The sequence below is a fragment of the Saccoglossus kowalevskii genome, chromosome 6 (genome assembly GCF_978046115.1).
Source record: "Saccoglossus kowalevskii chromosome 6, keSacKowa6.1, whole genome shotgun sequence".
Classification (NCBI taxonomy): Eukaryota; Metazoa; Hemichordata; class Enteropneusta; family Harrimaniidae; genus Saccoglossus; species Saccoglossus kowalevskii.
The window spans coordinates 3,377,961-3,390,465 of record NC_140646.1 but is presented as its reverse complement, the minus strand read 5'-3'; the positions used below and the strand labels follow the sequence as shown (position 1 = coordinate 3,390,465).

The following is a 12,505-nucleotide window of genomic DNA, read 5'->3' as shown; positions in this document are numbered from 1 at the left end:
TAGTATATTTGCATGGGTAACTTAGACAGACAAGAAAGGTACAGCTAGTATATTTGCAAAGGTAACTTAGACAGACAAGAAAGGTACAGCTAGTATATTTGCATGGGTAACTTAGATAGACAAGAAAGGTACAGCTAGTATATTTGCATGGGTAACTTAGACAGACAAGAAAGGTACAGCTAGTATATTTGCAAAGGTAACTTAGACAGACAAGAAAGGTACAGCTAGTATATTTGCATGGGTAACTTAGACAGACAAGAAAGGTACAGCTAGTATATTTGCAAAGGTAACTTAGACAGACAAGAATGTTACAGCTAGTATATTTGCAAAGGTAACTTAGACAGGCAAGAATGTTACAGGTAGTATATTTGCATGGGTAACTTAGATAGACAAGAAAGGTACAGCTAGTACATTTGCATAGGTAACTTAGACAGACAAGAAAGGTACAGCTAGTATATTTGCATGGGTAACTTAGACAGGCAAGAATGTTACAGGTAGTATATTTGCATGGGTAACTTAGATAGACAAGAAAGGTACAGCTAGTACATTTGCATAGGTAACTTAGACAGACAAGAAAGGTACAGCTAGTATATTTGCATGGGTAACTTAGATAGACAAGAAAGGTACAGCTAGTACATTTGCATAGGTAACTTAGACAGACAAGAAAGGTACAGCTAGTATATTTGCATGGGTAACTTAGATAGACAAGAAAGGTACAGCTAGTACATTTGCATAGGTAACTTAGACAGACAAGAAAGGTACAGCTAGTATATTTGCACAGGTCACTTAGACAGACAAGAAAGGTACAGCTAGTATATTTGCATAGGTAACTTAGACAGACAAGAAAGGTACAGCTAGTATATTTGCATGGGTAACTTAGATAGACAAGAAAGGTACAGCTAGTACATTTGCATAGGTAACTTAGACAGACAAGAAAGGTACAGCTAGTATATTTGCATGGGTAACTTAGATAGACAAGAAAGGTACAGCTAGTACATTTGCATAGGTAACTTAGACAGACAAGAAAGGTACAGCTAGTATATTTGCATGGGTAACTTAGATAGACAAGAAAGGTACAGCTAGTACATTTGCATAGGTAACTTAGACAGACAAGAAAGGTACAGCTAGTATATTTGCATGGGTAACTTAGATAGACAAGAAAGGTACAGCTAGTACATTTGCATAGGTAACTTAGACAGACAAGAAAGGTACAGCTAGTATATTTGCATGGGTAACTTAGATAGACAAGAAAGGTACAGCTAGTACATTTGCATAGGTAACTTAGACAGACAAGAAAGGTACAGCTAGTATATTTGCATAGGTAACTTAGACAGGCAAGAATGTTACAGGTAGTATATTTGCATGGGTAACTTAGACAGGCAAGAATGTTACAGCTAGTATATTTGCATAGGTAACTTAGACAGACAAGAAAGGTACAGCTAGTATATTTGCATGGGTAACTTAGATAGACAAGAATGTTACAGCTAGTATATTTGCATGGGTAACTTAGACAGGCAAGAATGTTACAGCTAGTATATTTGCATAGGTAACTTAGACAGACAAGAATGTTACAGGTAGTATATTTGCATAGGTAACTTAGACAGACAAGAAAGGTACAGCTAGTATATTTGCATGGGTAACTTAGATAGACAAGAATGTTACAGCTAGTATATTTGCATGGGTAACTTAGACAGGCAAGAATGTTACAGGTAGTATATTTGCATGGGTAACTTAGACAGGCAAGAATGTTACAGCTAGTATATTTGCATAGGTAACTTAGACAGACAAGAATGTTACAGCTAGTATATTTGCAAAGGTAACTTAGACAGGCAAGAATGTTACAGCTAGTATATTTGCATAGGTAACTTAGACAGACAAGAATGTTACAGGTAGTATATTTGCATAGGTAACTTAGATAGACAAGAGTGTTACAGGTAGTATATTTGCATGGGTAACTTAGACAGGCAAGAATGTTACAGGTAGTATATTTGCATGGGTAACTTAGACAGGCAAGAATGTTACAGCTAGTATATTTGCATAGGTAACTTAGACAGACAAGAATGTTACAGCTAGTATATTTGCAAAGGTAACTTAGACAGGCAAGAATGTTACAGCTAGTATATTTGCATAGGTAACTTAGACAGGCAAGAATGTTACAGCTAGTATATTTGCATAGGTAACTTAGACAGACAAGAATGTTACAGCTAGTATATTTGCATGGGTAACTTAGACAGACAAGAATGTTACAGCTAGTATATTTGCATAGGTAACTTAGACAGACAAGAATGTTACAGCTAGTACATTTGCATAGGTAACTTAGACAGACAAAAATGTTACAGCTAGTATATTTGCATAGGTAACTTAGACAGACAAGAATGTTACAGCTAGTATATTTGCATGGGTAACTTAGACAGACAAGAATGTTACAGCTAGTACATTTGCATAGGTAACTTAGACAGACAAGAAAGGTACAGCTAGTATATTTGCATGGGTAACTTAGATAGACAAGAATGTTACAGGTAGTATATTTGCATGGGTAACTTAGACAGGCAAGAATGTTACAGGTAGTATATTTGCATGGGTAACTTAGACAGGCAAGAATGTTACAGCTAGTATATTTGCATAGGTAACTTAGACAGACAAGAATGTTACAGCTAGTATATTTGCAAAGGTAACTTAGACAGGCAAGAATGTTACAGCTAGTATATTTGCATAGGTAACTTAGACAGACAAGAATGTTACAGCTAGTATATTTGCATGGGTAACTTAGACAGACAAGAATGTTACAGCTAGTACATTTGCATAGGTAACTTAGACAGACAAGAATGTTACAGCTAGTATATTTGCATAGGTAACTTAGACAGGCAAGAATGTTACAGCTAGTATATTTGCATAGGTAACTTAGACAGACAAGAATGTTACAGCTAGTATATTTGCATGGGTAACTTAGATAGACAAGAATGTTACAGCTAGTATATTTGCATGGGTAACTTAGACAGACAAGAAAGGTACAGCTAGTATATTTGCAAAGGTAACTTAGACAGACAAGAATGTTACAGCTAGTATATTTGCATAGGTAACTTAGACAGGCAAGAATGTTACAGCTAGTATATTTGCATAGGTAACTTAGACAGACAAGAATGTTACAGCTAGTATATTTGCATAGGTAACTTAGACAGGCAAGAATGTTACAGCTAGTATATTTGCATAGGTAACTTAGACAGACAAGAAAGGTACAGCTAGTATATTTGCAAAGGTAACTTAGATAGACAAGAATGTTACAGGTAGTATATTTGCATAGGTAACTTAGACAGACAAGAATGTTACAGCTAGTATATTTGCATAGGTAACTTAGACAGACAAGAATGTTACAGCTAGTATATTTGCATAGGTAACTTAGACAGACAAGAATGTTACAGCTAGTATATTTGCATAGGTAACTTAGACAAGAATGTTACAGCTAGTATACTTGCATAGGTAACTTACACAGACAAGAATGTTACAGCTAGTATATTTGCATAGGTAACTTAGACAGACAAGAAAGGTACAGCTAGTATATTTGCATAGGTAACTTAGACAGACAAGAATGTTACAGCTAGTATATTTGCATAGGTAACTTAGACAGACAAGAATGTTACAGCTAGTATATTTGCATAGGTAACTTAGACAGACAAGAATGTTACAGCTAGTATATTTGCATAGGTAACTTAGACAAGAATGTTACAGCTAGTATATTTGCATAGGTAACTTAGACAGACAAGAATGTTACAGCTAGTATATTTGCATAGGTAACTTAGACAGACAAGAATGTTACAGCTAGTATATTTGCATGGGTAACTTAGACAGACAAGAAAGGTACAGCTAGTATATTTGCATGGGTAACTTAGATAGACAAGAATGTTACAGCTAGTATATTTGCATAGGTAACTTAGACAGACAAGAATGTTACAGCTAGTATATTTGCATGGGTAACTTAGACAGACAAGAAAGGTACAGCTAGTATATTTGCATGGGTAACTTAGATAGACAAGAGTGTTACAGCTAGTATATTTGCAAAGGTAACTTAGACAGACAAGAAAGGTACAGCTAGTATATTTGCATAGGTAACTTAGACAGACAAGAATGTTACAGCTAGTATATTTCCATAGGTAACTTAGACAGACAAGAATGTTACAGCTAGTATATTTGCATAGGTAACTTAGACAGACAAGAATGTTACAGCTAGTATATTTGCATAGGTAACTTAGACAGGCAAGAATGTTACAGCTAGTATATTTGCATAGGTAACTTAGACAGACAAGAATGTTACAGCTAGTATATTTGCATAGGTAACTTAGACAGACAAGAATGTTACAGCTAGTATATTTCCATAGGTAACTTAGACAGACAAGAATGTTACAGCTAGTATATTTGCATAGGTAACTTAGACAGACAAGAATGTTACAGCTAGTATATTTGCATAGGTAACTTAGACAGACAAGAATGTTACAGCTAGTATATTTGCATAGGTAACTTAGACAGACAAGAAAGGTACAGCTAGTATATTTGCAAAGGTAACTTAGACAGACAAGAATGTTACAGCTAGTATATTTGCATGGGTTACTTAGACAGACAAGAATGTTACAGGTAGTATATTTGCATGGGTAACTTAGACAGGCAAGAATGTTACAGGTAGTATATTTGCATAGGTAACTTAGACAGACAAGAATGTTACAGCTAGTATATTTGCATAGGTAACTTAGACAGACAAGAAAGGTACAGCTAGTATATTTGCATAGGTAACTTAGACAGACAAGAATGTTACAGCTAGTAAATTTGCATGGGTAACTTAGACAGACAAGAATGTTACAGCTAGTAAATTTGCATAGGTAACTTAGACAGACAAGAATGTTACAGCTAGTATATTTGCATAGGTAACTTAGACAGACAAGAAAGGTACAGCTAGTATATTTGCATAGGTAACTTAGACAGACAAGAATGTTACAGCTAGTATATTTGCATGGGTAACTTAGACAGACAAGAATGTTACAGCTAGTATATTTGCATGGGTAACTTAGACAGGCAAGAATGTTACAGCTAGTATATTTGCATAGGTAACTTAGACAGGCAAGAATGTTACAGCTAGTATATTTGCATAGGTAACTTAGACAGGCAAGAATGTTACAGCTAGTATATTTGCATAGGTAACTTAGACAGGCAAGAATGTTACAGCTAGTATATTTGCATGGATAACTTAGACAGGAAAGAATGTTACAGCTAGTATATTTGCATAGGTAACTTAGACAGACAAGAATGTTACAGCTAGTATATTTGCATGGGTAACTTAGACAGACAAGAATGTTACAGCTAGTATATTTGCATAGGTAACTTAGACAGACAAGAATGTTACAGCTAGTATATTTGCATGGGTAACTTAGACAGGCAAGAATGTTACAGCTAGTATATTTGCATAGGTAACTTAGACAGGCAAGAATGTTACAGCTAGTATATTTGCATAGGTAACTTAGACAGACAAGAATGTTACAGCTAGTATATTTGCATAGGTAACTTAGACAGGCAAGAATGTTACAGCTAGTATATTTGCATAGGTAACTTAGACAGGCAAGAATGTTACAGCTAGTATATTTGCATAGGTAACTTAGACAGACAAGAATGTTACAGCTAGTATATTTGCATAGGTAACTTAGACAGACAAGAATGTTACAGCTAGTAAATTTGCATAGGTAACTTAGACAGACAAGAATGTTACAGCTAGTATATTTGCATAGGTAACTTAGACAGACAAGAATGTTACAGCTAGTATATTTGCATAGGTAACTTAGACAGACAAGAATGTTACAGCTAGTAAATTTGCATAGGTAACTTAGACAGACAAGAATGTTACAGCTAGTATATTTGCATAGGTAACTTAGACAGACAAGAAAGGTACAGCTAGTATATTTGCATAGGTAACTTAGATAGACAAGAATGTTACAGCTAGTACATTTGCATAGGTAACTTAGACAGACAAGAATGTTACAGCTAGTATATTTGCATGGGTAACTTAGACAGACAAGAATGTTACAGCTAGTAAATTTGCATAGGTAACTTAGACAGACAAGAATGTTACAGCTAGTATATTTGCATGGGTAACTTAGACAGACAAGAAAGGTACAGCTAGTATACTTGCATAGGTAACTTAGACAGACAAGAATGTTACAGCTAGTAAATTTGCATAGGTAACTTAGATAGACAAGAACGTTACAGCTAGTAAATTTGCATAGGTAACTTAGACAGACAAGAATGTTACAGCTAGTATATTTGCATGGGTAACTTAGACAGACAAGAAAGGTACAGCTAGTATACTTGCATGGGTAACTTAGATAGACAAGAACGTTACAGCTAGTATATTTGCATAGGTAACTTAGACAGACAAGAAAGGTACAGCTAGTATATTTGCATAGGTAACTTAGATAGACAAGAACGTTACAGCTAGTAAATTTGCATAGGTAACTTAGACAGACAAGAATGTTACAGCTAGTATATTTGCATAGGTAACTTAGACAGACAAGAATGTTACAGCTAGTATATTTGCATAGGTAACTTAGACAGACAAGAACGTTACAGCTAGTAAATTTGCATAGGTAACTTAGACAGACAAGAATGTTACAGCTAGTAAATTTGCATAGGTAACTTAGACAGGCAAGAATGTTATAGCTAGTATATTTGCATAGGTAACTTAGACAGGCAAGAATGTTACAGCTAGTATATTTGCATAGGTAACTTAGACAGACAAGAATGTTACAGCTAGTATATTTGCATAGGTAACTTAGACAGGCAAGAATGTTACAGCTAGTATATTTGCATAGGTAACTTAGACAGACAAGAATGTTACAGCTAGTATATTTGCATAGGTAACTTAGACAGACAAGAATGTTACAGCTAGTATATTTGCATAGGTAACTTAGACAGACAAGAATGTTACAGCTAGTAAATTTGCATAGGTAACTTAGACAGACAAGAATGTTACAGCTAGTATATTTGCATAGGTAACTTAGACAGACAAGAATGTTACAGCTAGTAATTTGTATAGGTAACTTAGACAGACAAGAATGTTACAGCTAGTATATTTGCATAGGTAACTTAGACAGACAAGAAAGGTACAGCTAGTATACTTGCATAGGTAACTTAGACAGACAAGAATGTTACAGCTAGTATATTTGCATAGGTAACTTAGACAGACAAGAATGTTATAGCTAGTATATTTGCATAGGTAACTTAGACAGACAAGAATGTTACAGCTAGTATATTTGCATAGGTAACTTAGACAGACAAGAACGTTACAGCTAGTAAATTTGCATAGGTAACTTAGACAGACAAGAATGTTACAGCTAGTATATTTGCATGGGTAACTTAGACAGACAAGAATGTTACAGCTAGTATATTTGCATGGGTAACTTAGACAGGCAAGAATGTTATAGCTAGTATATTTGCATAGGTAACTTAGACAGACAAGAATGTTACAGCTAGTACATTTGCATAGGTAACTTAGACAGGCAAGAATGTTACAGGTAGTATATTTGCATAGGTAACTTAGACAGACAAGAATGTTACAGCTAGTATATTTGCATGGGTAACTTAGACAGACAAGAATGTTACAGCTAGTATATTTGTATAGGTAACTTAGACAGACAAGAATGTTACAGCTAGTACATTTGCATAGGTAACTTAGATAGACAAGAACGTTACAGCTAGTAAATTTGCATAGGTAACTTAGACAGGCAAGAATGTTATAGCTAGTACATTTGCATAGGTAACTTAGACAGGCAAGAATGTTACAGGTAGTATATTTGCATAGGTAACTTAGACAGACAAGAATGTTACAGCTAGTATATTTGCATGGGTAACTTAGACAGACAAGAATGTTACAGCTAGTATATTTGTATAGGTAACTTAGACAGACAAGAATGTTACAGCTAGTATATTTGCATAGGTAACTTAGACAGACAAGAATGTTACAGCTAGTATATTTGCATGGGTAACTTAGACAGACAAGAATGTTACAGCTAGTATATTTGCATAGGTAACTTAGACAGACAAGAATGTTACAGCTAGTATATTTGCATGGATAACTTAGACAGGCAAGAATGTTACAGCTAGTATATTTGCATAGGTAACTTAGACAGACAAGAATGTTACAGCTAGTATATTTGCATGGGTAACTTAGACAGACAAGAATGTTACAGCTAGTATATTTGCATGGGTAACTTAGACAGACAAGAATGTTACAGCTAGTAAATTTGCATAGGTAACTTAGACAGACAAGAATGTTACAGCTAGTATATTTGCATGGATAACTTAGACAGGCAAGAATGTTACAGCTAGTATATTTGCATAGGTAACTTAGACAAAAATGTTACAGCTAGTATATTTGCATAGGTAACTTAGACAGACAAGAATGTTACAGCTAGTATATTTGCATGGGTAACTTAGACAGGCAAGAATGTTACAGCTAGTATATTTGCATAGGTAACTTAGACAGACAAAAATGTTACAGCTAGTATATTTGCATAGGTAACTTAGACAGACAAGAAAGTTACAGCTAGTATATTTGCATAGGTAACTTAGACAGACAAGAATGTGTCACACGCAACGTAATATCACCGTAATTGGTATAGTACAGGTGTGATGGTTCAAATACAAAAATGGCAACAGTAACAGAAAGCCTTCCCTGGCGGCGATGATAAAATACGAACACAGAGCCAACAGATGAGGTTTCAACTGGTACTGGTATTATTATACTCTGCAAACATCAAGTACAATAACGCGGTAAAACTCCACTACTCCACTAACTAGATACTTAAATTCCAATACAATTCAACGGGATCTCCGATCTGAAATCAGTGCTGAACAACTCCCCTATATTTACCCCCACTGTCTATAAATATACCATTACATCAGCATACATAATGAGTCTGGAATTTACTACAAATTTCTAGAATGTTCCATTACCTTCTATTGCCTTCTACAGTGTCCTAGTACCTATTCAACCAGCTTCTAAAAATTCCACCCAGACACAGTACGGTTCTAGAACATTCTCAGTCACACGGAAGTGGTAAACAAGTCGTATGCGACAGAATGTTACAGCTAGTATATTTGCATAGGTAACTTAGACAGACAAGAATGAATTGACAACAACACTCAATGAAATTTGCAAAAAGTGAATCACTCAATGTAAAATTTGCAAAATTAGCTAGAATCACTTTCTACATGCACTAAAATAGTAAATTTGATTTATTGTACAAACCAGCATATGTTATAATAATAATAAATCCCTAGCAATAGATTCCATAGGTTGACAGCAAAATATTAGTGATAAAGTACAATACATATAAAAGTAATATTGTATATTTAATATTCACAATATTTACATAAGTTTTCATATGAATTTATGCATACTTATATTGTTAATGTCATTCGAGTAGTTTTAAGGTAGCAGGAAGAAGGGTGTGGTGATATAATTAGAGATAATTATTTATATATTCACATAATCAGATTACAGATCTTGTCAAAATGGCTAAACCTTCAATTTCTAGAAAACACTTTTATTTTCAATTGAAATTTTTTCGGATATATTCAGATTGTTTTTAAAAAGTTTAAAGTGAGGCGTGTCAGCCCATCACCCCGAATCGTTTCACTAAAGCCAGCATAACAAATGTTGAGATTTTTGCCGAATAAATAGTCTTTGGCTGCTGAAGATGGTTTGTGCCCAGTAGTTCACAACTATTACACACTTTTGATGGGTCATTATTGCACGACAAAACCCAGACACTGGCACTTCTCTCATTGTCATGTGATTGCATTCTAATATAACTTTGTCTTAGTCAAAAAACACCCTTACCAAATTGTACACCCCAATAGTATATTAATTTTATACATGTTTTGTACAAAAAGTATACTTTTTTGAAATTGTGTACATTATGTGTATACAAAATTTATACATACATGTACAAGAAAACAGCAGTACATTATCTGTATACACACTTTATACAAATTCCTTTATGTATATTTGTTGTATACTAGAAATGTACAGATTTTTTGCATTGAATTCAACATCTAAATATTGTAAAATTTACATATCTTGACTAAGAAATAAAGAGTAACCAAAACAATTTATGTTAGATTGATGTCAGAATGAAGTATAATTTATGTATACATTAACTGTACAAATTATTGACTTGGCATCTTGACAAATATTAGTACTATTTATGTATACATAGAATGTACAAAAATTGGACTTAGAATCTAAATAGTCCCAGTAATATGATACATAACCTGTACAAAAATATGAAATTTAATATTTAATTCATTCACAAACATTTTCAATAGATTAATTACAGATAGATATCAGTAAAATTATATTTTTACTCCAGTTTACTGAAAGAATTCAGTCATTATAAGAAGAGTGTATAACACATTTCCCATGAAAGTCATTTAACGTTTACCTAATTTGCATATATTAAAAATTATCCTGTTTTGGATCCTAACATGATTCATTGTCATTTTTTATGAACTTTTTCTTGATCAATTTAACTAAATTAAAATTTAATTTTCCATTATATATCTAGTTTTGGCATTTGCAGTTGAGCAAAATGCAATGAAATAAATCAGTATTACTCTCACCACAATCAGTTTGTTGTACATCCTTGGCTGACATATATGTTAAACAGATACAAAATAGGATGTAATGAATGTACCATAGTCAGTCAGGTAAGCATAAACAATTGATAAATTGAATTCTAAATGTAAGTATAGATAAATATATGCTGTTGTGTAATAAGACGATACACTTGGACAAATATGGGATACTTCTTGTATAAAACAAATTATACTTGGAATGAAAAAATTTATTGAGAAGTTATGCTGTCTAATGAATTTGTCCATTTGATCCAAAATACAGTAAATACACAATTTGCTTTTGGGATAGTGTTATTTTACACTAATCGTCACTACTTCGAAAGATATGCACACTGAGTATATGATAATATTGTATAGGTTATATTTGCGGTAAATACATGAGATAACATGTGGTAGTAGAAGCAGTATTCTGCCAACGCAATGGAACAAAAGCTATCTGTAAACACTAGACCAAGTTATCATGTATACACGAGGCGACTACAATAATTTGACTTACCGATAAATGATGTTATATTCATATTATAATAGCAACCATACTTGACGATCCTTTTATAGTCCGAGCTAGCATGTGTTCAGAATCAAATGTCAGCACGAAGGTTTATAAATAGTTAAAAGGACGGTTGGACTCGGCTGAAGCTAGCAGACACTCCCAGCAGACAGTGGAAGCTAGCAGACACACTAGCAGCCACAGTCTATAAGGCATATTAATGCTTTGAATCAAAGTTTATCACCTCTTTTTGCATCACGTAATCATAGTTTGACATCAATATATTAATATAAATGGCTAATATTCATTTAAACAGAGAAATTCTAACAAATGTACTCACTCCCCCTGAAAGTGTATCTCTATGTGAGTGTATATAAACACTATTCCCAATATTTTTTGGGAAATATTGAGTGTGCACCTTATCCACTTATATGGTATGAAACATACATGTATTGACTACAATTTGTGATAGGTGACATTTAATAATTAGCAGACAATTTTAAAATATGGAAATCATAATTAAGGTAGAACTGCTCTTTTTGCTAGCAGACACTAATTAAATCACAAATTACAGTTAAAATATTGAGTGTGCACCTTAACCACCTATGTGGTATGAAACATACATGTATGGACTACAATTTGTAATAGGTGACATTTAATAATTAGCAGACAATTTTAAAATATGGAAATCATAATTATGGTAGAACTGCTCTTTTTGCTAGCAGACACTAATTAAATCACAAATTACAGTTAAAATATTGAGTGTGCACCTTAACCACCTATGTGGTATGAAACATACATGTATGGACTACAATTTGTGATAGGTGACATTTAATAATTAGCAGACAATTTTAAAATATGGAAATCATAATTGTGGTGGAACTGCTCTTTTTGCTAGCAGACACTAATTAAGTCACTAATTACAGTAAAAATATTGAGTGTGCACCTTAACCACTTATGTTATATGAAACATACATGTATTGACTACCATTTGTGATAGGTGACATTTAATAATTAGCAGAAAATTTTAAAATATGGAAATCATAATTATGGTAGAACTGCCCTATCTATTTGCTAGCAGACACTAATTAAGTCACAAATTACAGTAAAAATATTGAGTGTGCACCTTAACCACTTATCTGGTTTGAAACATACATGTATGGACTACAATTTGTAATAGGTGACATTTAATAATTAGCAGACAATTTTAAAATATGGAAATCATAATTGTGGTAGAACTGCCCTATCTATTTGCTAGCAGACACTAATTAAGTCACTAATTACAGTAAAAATATTGAGTGTGCACCTTAACCACCTATGTGGTATGAAACATACATGTAT

General features: G+C 33.6%; 1 protein-coding gene across 1 annotated transcript in view; it reads right to left on the bottom strand.

Moving 5' to 3' along the window:
• LOC144349513 (multidrug and toxin extrusion protein 1-like) overlaps positions 1 to 11,291 on the bottom strand; it is an 85,663-nt gene extending 74,372 nt beyond the window's left edge. The window contains exon 1 of the mRNA XM_085499964.1: positions 11,174 to 11,291. The gene's annotated coding sequence lies outside the window, so the exon portion shown is untranslated. The remainder of the gene's footprint in view (positions 1 to 11,173) is intronic.
• Between the last annotated feature and the right edge of the window lie 1,214 nt (positions 11,292 to 12,505).